Source organism: Rhinopithecus bieti, unplaced genomic scaffold (assembly GCF_001698545.2).
Source record: "Rhinopithecus bieti isolate Rb0 unplaced genomic scaffold, ASM169854v2 scaffold_1599, whole genome shotgun sequence".
Taxonomy (NCBI): domain Eukaryota; kingdom Metazoa; phylum Chordata; class Mammalia; order Primates; family Cercopithecidae; genus Rhinopithecus; species Rhinopithecus bieti.
In genome coordinates this window covers 4,549,548-4,567,894 of record NW_016804139.1, presented here as the reverse complement: position 1 = coordinate 4,567,894, position 18,347 = coordinate 4,549,548, and the positions used below count along the sequence as shown (strand labels likewise).

The 18,347-nt window shown below is 37.4% G+C and overlaps 1 protein-coding gene and 1 long non-coding RNA gene across 6 annotated transcripts in view; one reads left to right on the top strand and one right to left on the bottom strand.

Moving 5' to 3' along the window:
- LOC108526171 (uncharacterized) overlaps nt 1–4,088 on the top strand; it is a 12,760-nt gene extending 8,672 nt beyond the window's left edge. For 2 of the 3 annotated variants that reach the window (XR_001884452.1, XR_001884450.1), the window contains exon 3: nt 4,055–4,088. This is a non-coding gene — a long non-coding RNA (uncharacterized LOC108526171). Of the gene's footprint in view, nt 1–3,787; nt 3,857–4,054 lie in introns of those variants that run through there. The other variant, XR_001884451.1, reaches the window with a different exon arrangement.
- The window catches only part of KCNIP4 (potassium voltage-gated channel interacting protein 4), a 1,247,498-nt gene that overhangs the window by 582,202 nt on the left and 646,949 nt on the right, over nt 1–18,347 (bottom strand). The gene's annotated exons all lie outside the window — the stretch shown is intronic.

Sequence of the window (18,347 nt, the reverse complement as noted above, 5' to 3'; positions counted from 1 at the left end):
GATATAAATGATGAATTGATGGGTGCTGACGAGTTGATGGGTGCAGCACACCAACATGGCATAAGTATACATATGTAACAAACCTGCACGTTATGCACATGTACCCTAGAACTTAAAGTATAATAAAAAAAAAAAAAAAAAATGATGGAAATCCCCTGTCATCCCAGCACTTTGGGAGGCCGAGGCGGGCAGATCACGAGGTCAAGAGATCAAGACCCTCCTGGCCAACCCATCTCTACTAAAAATACAAAAATTAACTGGGTGTGGTGGCGGGTGCCTGTAGGCTCAGCTACTTGGGAGGCTGAGGCAGGAGAATCACTTGAACCTGGGAGGCGGAGCTTGTGGTGAGCCGAGATCATGCCACTGCACTCCAGCCTGGCGTCAGAGTGAGACTCCATCTCAAAAAAAAAAAAAAAAAAAAAAAAAAAAAAGGAAATCTAGGTATCCCTGCTGGAAACAAAAAATGTAAACAGCCTGAAAATAACTATCTTGAACACTGATATCTGAGGACACCTTTGTCACCTTCCATTCTGAAACATTCCACAAGATGAACAGATGCAGTGAGGTGTTGGCATGACATCAGGCTACAGACTCTAATCAAATTCAAGTGGGGTTTCAAAGGGTCCTATCATCATTTCCTTGAGGAAATCCACCTTCAAGGGCATATTTGCTTCATAAGTCTCATCAGTCCCATGATCCATGAATCACACGCTAGCTAGTTCTAGACTAGTCTAGTCTTGTTTGGTCTAGTTCCACGACTAGACAATATCCTCAATGAAGGATCAACACCACACCCAGACTTTACCACCTATCCTTATCCTAAGAATGAATAGCAAACACAAACTGCTCAGTGAGTAAAGGTAGTGAAATGGAGGAACAATAGACAGTGACTCAAAAAACTCATTTGAGCTGTACATTACCGCATTCTTAAAGGGCTGAAGACAAATGAGAGGAAAGGAATTGATAGCAAGAGTGTCCAGCACTGGCGAAAGAGAACAGAGAACTAAGCTGTTATACATACATATTGACTCGTGGTGCTCAAACTGTTATGTGCATCAGCATTAACTACAAATCTCCCTAAAAAGGAATCCTCAGACCTTTCCCAGAGATTCTAATTTCATAGGTCTTAGGTGGAGACCCTGGATCTCCATTTTTGTCAAAAGTTCTAATGATTCTGATGCAGGATTTCTCTGGACCACACTGTGAGAAACACTGCATTAATCTGCTCAAACACCCTCACCCATGTAAGGAACACATTCTCTCAGCTCATCAAAACTAGCTGAGAGTCACACATTTTACAAACTTGACATGGATAAGAATAGACGGGGGTTCCTTCGGTTTCTCAGACTTCTCCATAAAGTTTTTTCTTCAAATAAAAGTAAGGCATTTTAAACAGATTGGGAATCGACACAAGTTTCTATTCCATATTTAAAGGTTTTTTTGTTTTTATTCAGGTGATTCATTTCCTGCATTCATGACAACTTTCTCTCATCAGTGAGCTTTAGATACAAACTTTAGTAGAGATAGAGGGCTGTGAAGCATCCCACAGTTTTCTGCATTGCTTCATAACCTAGCTCCCATCTTTGATCCGTCCCTGGAGTATCCCTCTTTCAGCTCCAAATGTAATCACTTAAATGAAGGGCAGAACTGATGTGCAGCCATCTTAATAGCCAAGCTAAGTGAAGTAAATAGAATTGATGGATACAAATGTTCGGAAGTGTGAAGCTGATTTAGATAAAGTAGATATTTCAGTTTGAGATCTAATAAAAAGCAAAACAGCAGCCACATGGAGCCCTTTCCCATTACTCCCTGGGGCTAATCTTTATCTAAATCAATACTATAAAAGTAACAAAAGACACAAAGTTGTCTGATGCATAATTCATTTATTATGAACCCATGTAAGACGCAAATAATTGAAACAGGATTATTTATGTGATCATTAAACTCAGGGGTAATTTCAACAGATTTTCAGCTCTGCTTAATAAAAATCTTAGTTGTGAATATATATTTAGCCAAATATCGTTCCAAATATTGTCTCCTCCAACAAATTATTCCTCATTACAGCTGACATGTTGTACTTCCCCACTGTAATAGAGTATAAATAATTTTTTATTCTATTATTTTATTATACCAAAGAAACATAAAATGTAAAAAGCAATATACAACAATCTCCTTGACAATTATTCATGCTTATATGCTGTAGTTTAATTACTAACAATTCTAACTGAATCACTTGTTAATAACTTTGATTTAAACAGAAATATTTCTAATAAAATGCCTATGATAACCAAGTTATACTAGAATCGAATTATGAATACTAATTAAGTATATATCTTATTTGAAAAACACACAGGACATGCCATTAGTAGGACCACACTGAAAAGAAAAATTATCCTCAATGCAATGGAAATGTAACACACTAAATAATACACAGTGGCCTCAAAGAATTAAAGATTAGTTTTATGGATAACTGAGGGCATGCTATATTAAATTTATCATGCACAGAGCCATGAGCAGACTAAAACTCTTTTGAAGGGTCATCAAAACAAGCCAGTCAATCATGACCTGCTGGTTTGGTAACTCAGGGTGGCACCTGTCTGAACTGTGGTATTGTTTCCTAGTTTCTACTGCTACATAGCACGTAATCACAAACTGAGCGACTTAGAACAACACAGATTTATTATTTCACAGTTTCTGTGGATAAGGAGTCTGGGTATGGGTTAGCAGAGTGTTCTGTTCAGGCTTAAATCAAGGTGTAGGCTTGGGCTGTGATCATATCTGAACCTCTGTGTCCTTTTCTAAGATCATAGTTTATTGAAAGGATTCATTTCCTTGTAGTTTTATGACTGAGTTACCCTGTTTTCTTGCTAGCTGTTGAACAGGGACCATTCTCATCTCCTAGGCGTTGCTCTTGGTGCCATGTTCTGTCTGAAATGTGGTAGGATGCTCTTTCAATGCTAGCAAGAAATGTCTTTATTCCATGCTTCAAATTTCTGTGACCTCTTTTCAGGGCTTGGCTGATTAGGTCAGGCTCACTTGGGATTGTGTCCCTTTGGATTAACTCAAAGTCAACTGATTAGAACCTTAGTTATGGCTACAAAATCTTTTCACCCATATAGGGTACCAAAATTATGGTAGTGATATCCTATCATAGTCACAAATCCAACTCACACTCAAAGGAAAGGGATTATATAGGGTGTGTACATCAGGGTCATTTTAGGTGTGCAATCTTAAGGACTATTTTAGAATTCTGCCTACCACAACAGGTTTCTGCTCTAACTGCTGAGTGGCATGCTAGGTGTTCCGTGGTTGTGGGAGGCTGAAGGATATTTTTTTATCTCATGCATTTTTCAAACTATATCTAGGGGGAGGCTCAGCATAGAACTACTGGACATTTGGCCACTGAATGCACAGAAGCCAATAGTAAGATGTAAAGTCCTAGAGTGTAAGCTGTCTATTAACAAGTCATGGTAACAAAGAAAGGAGAATGGCCAGAAAATGCCAGTGCAAAACTCTGGCTACCTAGTATGGTTAGACTATATGTTGAATAGCTGGCTTCATCCACTGATGTGTGTAAGGCAGACAGAACTATCTAGAAAAGGATGAAGAGTACCATATTTGGGACCTTAACACTATAGCTTGAGGTTCCATTTCTTTTAGAACAGATTGTTCTTGTATTTATAGTTTTATTTTTATTTTTCCTGCTTCCTGCTGCAATAGCTGCTCTTGTCTGGCTATGTTTCCATTATAGTTATAGCTGATCTCATGATCTATTCACTTTCTCAAGGTAGATCACAGTGAAATACTGCCTGGACACAAATCCTAACTGGATACACGACTGGCTACACAGCTTTGGGTAAATACCATCTGTCAGCCTCAGTTACATTACCTATACAACATAGATAGTAGTAATATCTTAGAGTTGTTAAGTTGAAATACAGTTGACCCTTGAATGACATAGGTTAGAGCCCCACAGACCAACTTACACAGACTTCTTTCTGTCTCTGCCACCTCTGAGACAGCAAGACCAACTTCTCTTCCTCCTCCTCCTCAGCCTACTCAATGTGAAGATGATGAAGATGAAAGCCTTTATGACGATCTACTTCCACTTAATAAATGGTAAGTATAGTCTCTCTTCTTTATGATTTTCTTAATATTTTCTTTTTACTAGCTTGCTTTAATGTAAGAATTCAGCATATAATACATACACAACATATGTGTTAATCAACTGTAATAGGTCAGGCCTCTCATCAACAGTAGGCTATCAACAACTCAATTTTTGGACAGTTAAAAGTTATACACAGATTTTCAACTGTGGGGGGCCAGTGCCCATACCTCTGCGTTATTTAAAGGTCAACTGTCCTTAAAATACATCAAGCTCCCAGACAGTACCAACTCGACATTAAATAAATACTACTGTTATTGTCATAATTAGTACAAGGTGGGGTTATGGTTATTTTGCTCCCAAGGTATACCCAGAATCTAGGGCAATGTCTGAGTTATGGCATCCACTCAATATATGACCTGTCATAATTCTGTTAAGCCTCTCTTCCCTTCTGATCTACCCACTATATACCTTGTTGTCAAAGTGAAAGGAACATGTAATTCCCCACCTTCAATCTTCAGTGGTATTTTGCTGGTATTTTTCATTTTGCAGAATGAAATCCGAAAGTCATGGCAAGGCATTCAAAACCCCTACCAACTTCCCAAGGAACTCTCCATCCTCATCTCCTGACAGCCTGTGCTCACACTCTGTGTTCAGGTCATGAGAAACTACTGCTGTAACCCACATGTCAGGGTGATTCCTCCAACTGCTTCCTTTTCCTTCTGAGAAGTTCTTACCCATCATTTAAGAATAAGCTTAAATCCTTCCACTTGGGTGGAGTCTTTCATGACTCCATCTTCCAAAGACAAGATTAACCCCTTCTTCTTTCTGCTTTGTACCTATGTTCAACTATGATCCTTTCAAGATTTATGAGCAGGCTGACATACTATGTCCTGTACAAAACTATGGATCCTGGGGAGGAGGGGCCATATCTGATCTGTGTTTCTCTCCTCAGTACTTATCCATGTGCCTGAAAAATATTAGTTGATCAGTAAATGTCGCAGTAAATGAAGGAGGAATGGAAAGGGAAATGAAGAAAGAAAAAAATGAATGGCATGCTATCTGGAGGGTAAAGGAAGATCTAAGTCAAAAGCATAACCCTCCAACAAAAGTCACCATGCCTAGAATTCAACCATTAAAGATTTAATTTTTCACATTAAGCAGTCCAGGTGTCCTGAAAATAACTCAAATGGTAGAAAACTTTCATCATTAACACCACGGTATAACAGATTTCCATTTGTCACCTTTGTGCATGAAAAGTAAGACCACTGGCAACCGGAGAACTTGAAGCTGGTTGGCACTAATGTGTGAAACCTATGTTGAGAGTCAGTTTGATAGCAAGTACAGAAGCTTAACCACAAAATAGCTAGCTAGTTGAAGTAGAAAATCCAGAGTTATTTTAAGACAACGCAGAATGTTCCAGGACAATCCAGCAAATCACCAATGTGCTAAATGATGCTCCTTTCTCCTGTTTTATTTTCTATATTAACTGTTTACTGTATAGAACATTGAAAATCATTGTCTTGAAATAATTATTGACTTGCTACCACCCTACTGATTGATACAGCCTGCCCCATTATTAAACCAAGTTTACAGAAGTCAGCTTCTGTGCTGGGAATAACTGGCTCAGGGTTTTGTAATATATATATATTCCATTTCTTTAGGTACCCTAAAATGCCCAGCATGGTATTCTCAAAGATAACATCAGTTTGTTCTTATGAGCTGCTCCGGCCTTCACATTTCTTAGGTGGCCATTCAAGAGATACTTACAAGATGGTTTAGTGTTCCTGTGGGATATAAATGCTTGTCATTAGCAAAGGGAAAACTTGGCATCTGGTATGGAGTATCAGGTATTTCAAATAGTTTTTACAGTATCCTGGATTTGATCAAACTCTCAACTTACATGCCAACTATTCCCTTTTCCTATTTTAAATCCTTAATGATTTTTAACATAAAGTCAATCAGCATGTTTTGATTAATGAACATACAAATCATTTTTATTAACTAATATGAAATTGTTAAAATATGCTTACTATTCTGTGTCCAAAAAACATCTTTAATCATTTCTACATGGGTCTTTTTGAGAATAAAAGGTAACAATTTATGGAGGAAATCAAATGAGGAAATATCTATTTAAATAAAACAAGGATTTTTCGAGGGGTTGTTTGTTAACAATGTTGACAACCTGGTAAACAAGCAAACACTAACTCCTATTATACATATAAGGTGACAGTGTGTGACTATAAAACTTAGAAAATGTGCATATTTACCAAGAAATCATTGAGAAGCTATATTATGATTACAATGGTGCTGGTCTTGCAGAAACATTTTGGAGATCCTCCTTTGAGAACTGATATGGTTTGGCTGTGTCCCCACCCAAATCTCATCTTCAATTCCCACGTGTTGTGGGAGGAACCTGGTGGGAGGTAACTGAATCATGGGAGAAGGTTCTTCCCATGCTGTTCTCATGATAGTGAATAAGTCCCAGGAGATTTGATGGTTTTAAAAACGGGAATCTTCCTGCACAAGCTCTCTTCTCATCTGCTGCCATGTGAGACGTGTCTTTCACCTTCCACCATGATTGTGAGGCCTCCCCAGCCATGTGGAGCTGTAAGTCCAATAAACCTCTTTATTTTGTAAATTGCCCAGTCTTGGATATGTCTTTACCAGCAGCGTGAAAACAGACTAATACAGGAACTGTCTTTAAATCTGATTTATAAATCATCCTTCCCTGTCTGCTCTAGCTGACACCTGGCTGCCCTCAAGCTCAAACTTTCCAAACCTCTTCAAATCACATTTTGATGATCATTGCTTTACTTCTTGTAAACAGCTTTGCCAAAGACGGAGACATTTAAAAAAAGACGGGTAAAATGACACACAAGCAACTTAGCTATTCTCATTAGCTCATGGAAAGGTTTGCTAGGGAAAAAGATCGAAATTAATGGTTAGAATAAGCCTTTTGTGTTATCATTAAATTTCAATTATGTACAGTCCTTGCTTACATTACCTGGAATAATTGGAAGTTCACAGTATCATTGTGAGTCAAAGCAATCCTAATAATTAATTTCTTGCTACTCAAGGTAGAAAGAACCTCTACAGTTCTACTCTATTTGGAAAAGGTATCATAGATTCACTATTCACTTAAGCCACTGACTTTGAATGTTTGAAATGGGATTTTGAAAAGGTCATTTTTCTATATATTTTATCAGTTATTTGCTTTTATACTTTTTGAGAGTTATGCATTGTGTATATAAGTACTGTGCCACTACTGTACCACCAAATAGTGGAAGTGAAAATGACACACTACTTGTGTGTTTTCTTCCTAAAATCCTGGGGTTTTGGAGTGCTTTTGATATGTGTCTTATTAACTACAAGTTTATACATGAACTTAGGATTCATTTGTTAAAGAGGATGAGCATGAAGAAAAGCTTATTTTTCTCTTCATGAGTGTAATCCTGCAATTTTACAAGGTTAGTAAACACCCTGTTGGGTTTATATTTTTCCTGGGCATTAGAAACGTGAAGAGTCTTTCAATGAGAGATTGTTTGAAAGGGAATTATATTTAGGCTATAAACAAGCTGTGAAAAAAACTCAACATAATCCCTCCTGTTAAAAATTTTGAATGCTAGAATTTTACTAAATTGATAATGGTTGTACACACCTGTGAAGAACAAGGAACAACTCTAAGTCGATGATCTATCAGGGCAATTTAAAGAGAGAACTTATGAAATAAGTTGGAGAAAAAAGTGCTAAAATACATTCAAGGAGGTACAAATTCTAGCCTGGTACTTAGGGCCCACTCTATTCACAGGCAGAGGGAAATGGAAAATATAAATCTAAAGGGATCCAAGACCTGTCTGTTTCCCAGGGTCTACCAGGCACTGCTTGATCATGCCGGCTTTGCTTACAGCTTTGATCATTTGGTTGCAATTGACAAGTACTTGGACAAATCATATCTGCAGTCAGAATGGACTTAAGGAATAACAAATCAACAGACACATGCTATACATGAAGTGAACCTTGCCTGCAGCCTTTTGTGAACTTATGCTGCAGTTCTTATAACTAGTTTTCCCCTAATGTCTAAATCCATAGTTTACTCCTAGTACCTGCCTCACAATTACCCGGATTCTTTTCTTAGAAACTCTTCTAATGCCACCACCACTCTGCATCTCTGGAGGCTGCCTTCTCCTGGATGTTCCACTTTTATATATGTCTAGGCCCATGACATCTTGCTGAATTCCTCAGAAATCTGAATCACCTAGTAGCCTGTTAAATATGTATGGACACTGGATAGTCCTCCCCTTGTGAAGGTGAACTTCTTTCTACCTATAGTCAAGTCCATCCAATATATTCTCCTGACCACCCTACACAGATGCACACAAGACACACACACAGATCTACACATACATCAGTCAAAAACTTTTCCACAACAATCAGCTAAGTTCCACTAAAACAGAATCCTTTAGGGTGTGTTTTTGTTTTTCAAAACTGGTTGTATTCCACTAATGGATAGCACAATCAACTTGATGAGTTCATGATTAGCAGTACGGAATAAAAAAGAACAGGATAGAATCGGTGAGTGTTTTGCAGGTAGAAAAGGTACTATTTTGTGAAATCCTTTTCAGTTATATTTGTGTTTTTCTGTATGTTCCTGGTTATGATAAAAAATGCACTTCTTACTGTAGTTCATCATCAGAAAAGTTTTCTAAACCATGCATTAGAGCGCTTGGAGACAAAAGCATCATTTCTATAGTCAACCTTATTGAAATTGTAAGTTTGTGATCTGAAATGGATTACACATTAAACCAGTACTTCATTATAGACACAACAGCAAACACAATTTCATCTGATAAGCAAGTTATCTTCAAGGAAGCAGATAAGCAGAGTTGGGAGGAAACAGGCATTTAAATAATTACATGTTGATGGCATGATGAGGAAACAATCTCTGTGATTGAATGGTTTACCAATTTAGGTGTTCTGGCCTGAAGGTGCCTGGCTAAGTAGAGGCTAGCATACTCGGGCACCTGGAAACTTGAAAGAGTGAGTCAAGGAAACTATGGAGAAGGGTTTGGCATAGGTGAGCTCCAAGTGTATAATAATTCTATTGCTAATAAATTGTGTTGGGTAGAACTGGTGAAGAACGATGGTGAGATCTTACATTTGTCTACGTGTTTGCATTTTTAAAAGCATTTTTATACCTACTATATTGTTTTAGTGAGGCATCTTAGATGCAAAATGTAAGGTGGTGCTCATTCTCAGGATTGTGCAAGTGTCCTGTGAGCTTGGCTTGCCTGGCCCCAGTCTAGGTCCTGTACATGAGATATGACAGTATTGATTCCTAGGCCGGAAGCGGTGGCTCATGCCTGTAATCTCAGCACTTTGGGAGGCCAAGGCAGATGCATCACTTGAGGCCAGGAATTTGAGACCAGCCTGGCCAATGTGGTAAAGCCCTGTCTGTACTAAAGAGACAAAAATTAGCTGGGCGTGGTGGTGTGTGCCTGTAATCCCAGATACTCTTGAGGCTGAGGAAGGAAAATTGCTTGAACTCGAGAGATTGCAATGAACTGAGATGGTGTCACTGTACTCTAACCTGGGCAACAGAGTGAGACTTTGTCTCAAAAAAAAAAAAAAAGAGGAAAATTAGTCATACAGAATTTAAGCTGGAAGGTCATGAATTGTGGTAAATCTGAGTTTAAACTTTGGCCTCCTGAGTTCTGGAAAAAATGCATTTTTTCATCTACTTCAAAAGACCTCAGTAAGAACTTATTCTGCTTATATTTGCAAAGTAATGAACTGGCAAGATAAAGAGGCATACTATAGTTATTTGTTATGAAATGTTTGTTCAGAATGAAAGAATGGCAACATGCAGTCAGCAAGGTTTCAGCCTTGAATCCTACATTTAGTTTGAGGCACTTCCATTCCAGAAAGACACAGACAAATTAAAAACCGTTTAGAGAATGATAAAAAGATGAGTAGGGAAAAGAAAGGTTTGATTTATGAGGCTAGATTAAAGGAGATAAATGCCTATTACGTGGCTAAGTGACAACCAGGGAATGTAAGAATCTACAAACATTGGGAAGATGTAAATACAGGTAATAGAGAAGACTTCTAAGTGTGCTACAAGATAGAACTAGTAAGAAAAATGGAATAAAATATTAAACTGTAGACAAGATGAACAGGGCTTTTGGCAAAAGGATTCATTAAGCGGGTAGCAATACAACATGGAAGATGGAGGGGTAGGAGGAGGAGGAAGAGGGAGAAGAAGGGAGAAGAATAAAAAGAACGAGTATGAGGAAGAAGAAAATGAAGGAAGAAAGAAGGGAGGAGGAAAGGAAGGAAGAATGTGAAGAGAGAGAAGGAAGAAGGAAGGCAGGAGGGAGGGAGTGGGAGAAGTGGGGAGGGAGGGGACAAAGAAAAAGAAGGGAGGGAAGGGAAAGAAAGGGAAAAGAAGGGAAGGGAAGAGAGAAGGAAGGAAGAAAAGGAGATAAGGAAAAAAGAGGAAGGAAAGGAAGAAAAGAGGAAGAAAGGAAGGAAGGAAGAACAGAGGGAAGGAAGGGAGGGAGGGAGGGAGAAAAGGTAGGAAGGAGAAAATGAAGGGAAGGAAGGGAAGGAAGAAAGGAGAAAGGAAGGAATGAAGAAAGGATAGAGGGAGGGAGGAAGGGACAGAAGGAAGAAAGGAAGGAGGGAAGAAAGGAAGGAGGGAAGGAAGGAAGGAAAGGAGAGAGGAAGAAAAGGAGGGAAGGGAAAAAAGAAGAAGAGAAGGAAGAAAGGAGAAAGGAAGGAAGGAAGAAAGGAAGGAGGGAGGGAGGGACAGAGGAATGGAGGGAAGGAAGGAAGGAGGGAGGGAGGGATAAAGGGAAGAAAGGAAGGGGGGAGGAGGAAAGGAGGGAGGGAGAAAAGGAGGGAAGGAGGAAAAGAAGGGAAGGAAGAAAGGAGAAAGGAAGGAAGGAAGAAAGGATGGATGGAGGGAGGAAGGGACAAAGGGAAGAAAGGAAGGAGGGAAGGAAGGAAGAGGAAGGAAGGAAGGAAGGGGAAAGGAAAGTAAAGGAGGGAGGGAAGAAGAAAAAGGGAAAGAGAAAAAGAGGGAGGGAAGGAAGAAAGGAGAAAGGAAGGAAGGAAGGAAAGGGAAGAGAAGGGAAGGAAGGATGGAAATGAGGAACTATGTTTTGTCTCATTGTACTTAACAGAAAATATAAGAAATAGATTTCTGGCAGTTCTAAGGCAGAATGAACATCTTCCCAGAAACCTGAGCCAGCTGAGGAGATGGTATCAACACCCAACCTCAGGGGAGAAGGCCGCCACTAAATCAGAAGGAGACAGTAATGAGGAGCTGAAGTGGGCTTGCAAAGCCATTGCTCCTATTAAGTTCAGGGCTTGTGCACAGGCTACCTGCCAACTTTTGGCTAGCCTACAATGCATAACAGTTACTGTAATTGAAACTGAATTATAATACTGCCCTGGCACACATTCTCCCCTAAAAATACAACACATAATAATGCTGTTAAAATAAGGACATCTGGAAAATAACCTAGAGTCCCATTGTTTGTAGCTGGCACCTGCCTTCTAAAGGAGTCCTTTGTGCTTCTTTCTTCTGCTGTATAAATGGTGACATGGTGAAAAGGGGCACTTCATTTAAGTGAATCAGAAGTTTAATGTTTGTTGAGAAGCAACTAGATACCAAACACTATATCACTCCTGTTTTTGTTAAATAACCTTCTATGTGATTGAGATTCGTATCCCTGTCACAAGATTAAAAATCTGGTGTCAAAGAAGTAATACATTCTCAATCACTTAAAAGATAAGAGAAATAACCAGAAACAGAATTCTAGTCCGCTTGTCCATGTCCTCAAAATATTTCCATTATATCTAACAGCAACTTGCCCAACGCATAACATTTAGCAAATGTTCAATTAATATGTGCATAATTGTGCAGAATTAAATTAAAGGGATTTGATGGTGTAACTGAAATCTAAAAAGAATCCCTAATGACTTCTGGTGATGAATTGATGAAGTGTTGCCAAATTTTCACCAAATGTTGAAATATGTATGAGTCAATTGTGACCACATTGAGAAATGGCATCTCTTTTGTAAGTACATTATATATATGGAATACACGAGATATGTATGCAGGCATGTAGTATGAAATAATCACGTTAGGGTAAATGAGATATCTCTAACCTCAAGCTTTTATCCTTCCTTTGTGTTACGTACAATTCAATTACGCTCTTAGTCATTTCAAAATGTACAAATTAGTGTTGACTGTAGCCACCCTGTTGTGCTATCAAATACTAGACCTTATTCACCCTATAGAATGATATTATTGTATCTATTAACCATCCCTATTCTCCCCAGCCCCAGTACCCTTCTGGACTCTTGTAAGCATTATTCTACTCTGTATCTTCATGAGTTAAATTGTTTTAATTTTTAACTCCCACAATTAAGTGTGAACATTCGAAGTTTGTCTATCTGTGCCTGGCTTATTTCACTTAACATAATGACCTCCAGTGTCATCCATGTTGTTGCAAATGAGAGGATCTCGTTCATTTTTATGGCAGAATAGTACTCCATTGTGTTAATGTACCACATTTCCTTTATCCATTTGTCTTTTGATGGACACATAGGTAGCTTCCGTATCTTGGATATTGTGAATAGTGCTGTGAAAAAGATGGGGGTGCAGATATCTCTTTGATATACTATTATAACTTCCTTTCCTAGCAGTGGATCATATGGTAGCTCTAGTTTTAGTGGTTTTTTTTTTTTTTTTTTTTTTTTTTTTTTTTTGAGGAATCATCAAACTGTTCCCCATAGGGGTTGTACTAATTTACATTCCCGCCAAGAGTGTTCCCTTTTCTCCATATCCTTGCCAGCATTTGTTATTGAATGTCTTTTAGATAAAAAACATTTTAACTGGGGTGAGACGATATCTCATTGTAGCTTTGATTTGCATTCCTCTGATGACCAGTGATGTTGAGCACCTTTTCATATATCTGTTTGGTAATTATACCTCTTCTTTTGAGAAATGTCTACTCAAATCTTTTGCCCACTTTTAAGGTGTATTATCAGAGTTTTTTCCTATGGAGTTGTTTGAGCTCCTTATATTCTGATTATTAATCCTTTGTCTGATGCAGGTTGCAAGTACTTTTCCCCATTCTGTAGGATGTCTTTTCACTTGGTTGATTGTTTTCTTTGTTGTGCAGAAACATTTTAATTTGATATGATCCCATTTGTCCATTTTTGCTTTCATCTTCTGTGTTTGTGGGATATTCCACGAGAAATCTTTGCCTGTTCTAATGTCCTGGAAATTTTTCTCAATATTTTATCTTAGTAGTTTCATAGTTTGAAGTCTCAGATTTAAGCATTTAATCCATTTTTATTTGATTGCTGTATATGGCGTGAGATAGAGGTCTATTTCCATTCTTCTGCATATGGAAGTCCAGCTTTCCCAGCACCATTTATGGAGGAGGCTCTCTTTTCATCAATGTATGTTCTTGGACCCTTTGTCAAAAAATGAATTCAGTGCAGATGTATAAGTTTGTTTCTGGGTTCTCTTTTCTGTTCCATTGCTCTATCTGTCTGTTTTTATGCCAGTACTTTACCGTTTTTATTACTATAGCTCTGAAGTATAATTTACAGTCAGGTAATGTGATTCCTCCAGTTTTTTTTTTTTTTTTTTTTTTTTTTTTTTTTTTTTTTTTTTTTTTTTCTTTTCTTTTCCTCACGATTGCTTTGGCTATTCTGGGTCTTTTGTGGTTCCATATAAATTTTAGGATAGTTTTTTCTATGTCTGTGAAGATTTCCATTAAGTTATTTTGATAGGAATTGCATCAAATCCATGGATTGCTTTAGGTAGTATGGACATTTTAATAATACTGATTTTTTCCAATCTATGAACATGGAATATATTTCAATTTTTTAATGTTCTCTTCAATTTCTTGCATCAGTGTTTTATGGTTTTCATTGTAGAGACCTTTCACTTCCTTGGCTAATTCCTAGGTATTTTATTTTATTTGCAACTATTGTTAATGGGATTATTTTCTCGATTTCTTTTTCAGATCGCTCACTGTTGACATATAGAAATACTATGGATTTTATATTGATTTTGTATCCTGCAACTCACATAATGAGTTTGGAAGTATTCCCTCCTCCTAATTTTTCAGAATAGTTTGAGTAGGACTGGTGTTAATTCTTCTTTAAATGTTTGATAGAATTCAGCAGTGAAGTCAGTGGGTACTGGGTTTTTTCTCAGAGACTTTTTATTACCCCTTTGATCTTGGTACTTGTAATTGGCCTGTTCAGGTTTTGAATTTCTTTGTGGTTCAATCTAGTAGGATATATGTGTCTATGAACTTACCTGCTTATTTTAGGTTTTCCAATTTATTGATATATAGTTGCTCATAGTAGCCTCTAGTGATCCTTTGAATTTCTGAAGCACCAGTTATAATGACTAATTTTTCATCTCTGATTTTATTTATTCGAATTTCTCTCTTTTTTGCTTCATTAGTCTGGCTAAAGTTCTGCCAATTTTATTTATGTTTTCAAGATACAGACTTTATGTTTCATTGATATTTTGCATTGTGTTCTTTGTTTCCATTTATTTTATTTCCGCTCTGATCTTTATTACTTCTTTTCTTCTACTAACTTTGGGTTTGGTTTGGTCTTGCTTTTCTAGCTCTTTAAGCTGTGTTGTTAGATTGTTTATTTGAAATTTTTCTACTTTCTTGATGTGGGCACTTATAGCCATAAATTTTCCTCTTAAGACTGCTTTTGCTATATTTCATAGGTTTTTACATGTTGTGTTTTCACTATCATTTGTTTCAAGAAATTTTTAAAATTTCCTTCTTAATTTCTTTATTGACACACCGGTCATTCAGAAGCCTGTTGCTTAATTTCTATGTGTTTGCATAGTTTCCAAAATACCTCCTGTTACTGATTTTTACTTTTATTCCATTGTGGTCAAAGAAGATACTTGATATAATTTCAATTGTTTTGAATTTTTACAGATGTACTTTGTGGCCTAACATATGGTCTATCCTTGAGAATCCATGTGCTTAGAAGAAAAATGCATATTCTGCAGCTGGTGGAGATAATGTTCTGTAAATATCCAAGGTTCATTTAGTCTATGGCAGATTAAGTGTGATGCTTCTTTGTTGATTTTCTGTCTAGAAGATCAGTCCAATGTTAAATTGAGTGTTGAAGTCTCCAGCTATTACATTATTGTTTTGGGGCATATCTGCCATTTTTAGCTCTAATAACAGTTGCTTTATATATCTGGGTGCTCTAGAGTTGTATATATACACACACACATATTTGTTATGTTCCCTTGCTGAACTGATCTCTTTATCATTATATAATGACCTTCTTTGTTCTTTTATAGTTTTGTCTTGAAATCTATTTTGTCTAAGTATAGCTAATTCTGCTCTTTTTTGGTTTCCATTTGCATGAAACATCTTTTTACATTCCTTTTTTTCAGTCTGTGTGTATCTTTACAGGTGAAATATGTTTCTTGTAGACAACAGATCACTGGGTCTTGTTTTGTTTTGTTTTGTTTTAATCCAGTTGGCTACTCTGTCTTTTGATTCGATAATTTAATCAATTTACATTCAATGTTGTCATTGGTAAGTAGAGACTTACCCCTGCCATTTTGTTATGTGTTTTCTGGGTTTTTTTTTTTTTTTTTTGGTTTTCTCTTCCTTTTTTCCTTCCTTTCTGTCTTTTTTTTTTTAATGAAGGTGTTTTCTCTGGTGGTATGTTTTAATTTCTTGCTTTTAATTTTAGTGTTTCTGTTGTAAGTTTTTTGATTGAGGTTACCATGAGACTTGCAAATAATACCTTATACGGTGTTATTTTAAACTTGTTAATACTGATTGCATAAGCAAACAGGCAAAGAGAAAACTAATAAAATTATGTATTTTAATTTCTCCTCTTTTAAAACTTTTGTTGTTTTACTTATATCTTATTGTATTGTGTCTTAAAAAGTTGCTGCAGTTGTATTACTTGATAGGTTTATCCTTTAGTGCTTTTGTAGTTTACACATGATTATTACAGTGATATAATATTCTGTGTTCTTAATGTTTTTCTGTGCACTTACTATTACCAGTGACTTTGTAACTTCACATGATATTTTCTCATTAACATACTTTTCTTTCAGATTGAAGAACTCCCTTTAGCCTTTCTTGTATGACATGTATGGTGTTGATAACATTCCTCAGCTTTTGTTTTTCTGGGAAGGTCTTTATTTTTCCTTCATGATTGAAAGGTATTTTCACCAGATTTGCTATTCTGGGATAAATTTCCTTCAGCACTTTAAACATGTCATGCCAGTCTCTCCTGTCTTATAAGGTTTCCACTGAGAAGTCTGATGCCATACATATTGGAGATCTATTGTATGTTATTTGTTTCTGTTCTCTTGTTGCTTTTAGAATCATTCCTTTATCCTTGACTGTTGGGAGTTTATTAAATGTTTTGAAGTAGTGTTATTTGAGTGAATTCTGCTTGATGTTCTATAAGCTTCTTGTACTTGAATAATATCTTTTTCTAGTTTGGGAAGTCCTCTGTTATTATCCATTTGAATCAAATTTCTACCTGTAGCTCTCTCTCTATCTCCTCTTTAAGGCCAATCACTCAGATTTGTTCTTTTGAGGCTATCACACAGGCATGCTTTGTTCTTTTTTAATTCTTTTTGATTTTTTGTCCTATGACTGAATATTTTCAAATAGCCTGTGTTCAAGTTCACTAATTCTTTCCTCTGCTTGGTCAATTCTGCTGTTAAGAAAGTCTGATGCATTCTTTAGTATGTCAATTGCATTTTTCAACTCAACAATTTCTACTTGATTCTAGTTAATTATTTCAATATCTTTGTTAAATGTATCTAATAGATTTCTGAATTCCTTCTCTGGGTTATCTTGAATTAAGTTGTGTTTCCTCAAGACAGCTATCTTGAAATTGTCATCTGAAAGGACACTTAACTCTCTCTTTCCAGTATTGGTAACTGGTGCCTTATTTAGTTTGTTTAGTGAGGTCACGTTTTTTTTGATGGTCTTGATTCTTACGGGTATTCATTTCTGTCTGGGCATTCAACAGTTAGGTATTTATTGTAGTCTCTGCAGTTGGCTTGTTTGTACCTGTCCTTCAGGGAAAGGATTTCAAGGTATTCAAAGAGACCTTGGTGTTGTGATCTAAGTTTTTGGTCACTGCAGCCATATCTGCATTAGGGAGCATCCCAAGTCTAGTAATGCTGTGGCTCTTGCAGATTCATGGAGGTACTGCCTTGGTGGTCTCAGATAATTTCTGGAAGAATTCTCTGGATTACCAGGTAGAGGTTCTTCTTCTCTTCCCTTAACTTTCTCTGAAGCAAACAGAGTCACTCTTTGTGTGCTGAGCTGCCTGGAGCTGGGGGTGGAGTGACACAAGCACCTCTGTGGCTACCATCAGTTAGACTTTACTGAGTCAGACCCAAGGACAGTACAGCACTGGTGCCTTATTTAGTTTGCCCAAGGCCCACAATAACCACTGCCTGGCTACCCATCTGTGTTCACTCATTTCTTTAGGGCTCCATAATCAGCCTGTGGCAAGTCCAGCCAGGCCTGTTTCCTTCCGTTCAGGGTGGCAAGTTCCACTGGTCCCAGGCAGGTCCAGAAATGACATCCAGGAGCCAGGGCCGGGAGTCAGAAACTTCAGGAATCTACCTGGTGCTCTATTCTACTGTGGCTGAGTTGGCACTCGAGTCACAAAACAAAGCCCTTCATACTCTTCTCTGTCCTTTCCACAAGCAGAGGAGTCTCTTCCCTAGGCCCCAGGCCCATGGTGAGTACCATCTGGCTACCCTAGATGTTCACTCAAGGCCGCAGGGCACTTCAGTCACCTTGTGATAAATGCTGCTGGGCCATGACTCTCCATTCAGGGCAGTGGACTCTAGCGCAGTGCATGTCCAGAAATGAAAACACTGCATCTATTGAGAGCAAAGTATCTTTGCCTTCTTTGGTATTTAAGTTATCACAAATATATACGAGCTTCCTCAGTCTTGCAAAAGCAAAAAACAAACCTAACATCTTAATAATTTCAATAAGTGGTAAGTCTGTGTAAAACAACGCACATAATAATGACTTTATGCCTTCTATGATAGTATGCTGACTGATAAATAATACTGACAATTAATATATAGCATTTAATTATCTATGATATTAAAAAATACTGTTTTGTATACTCCCAAGAGGATACAGAAAAACATACATAGTTTCCATAC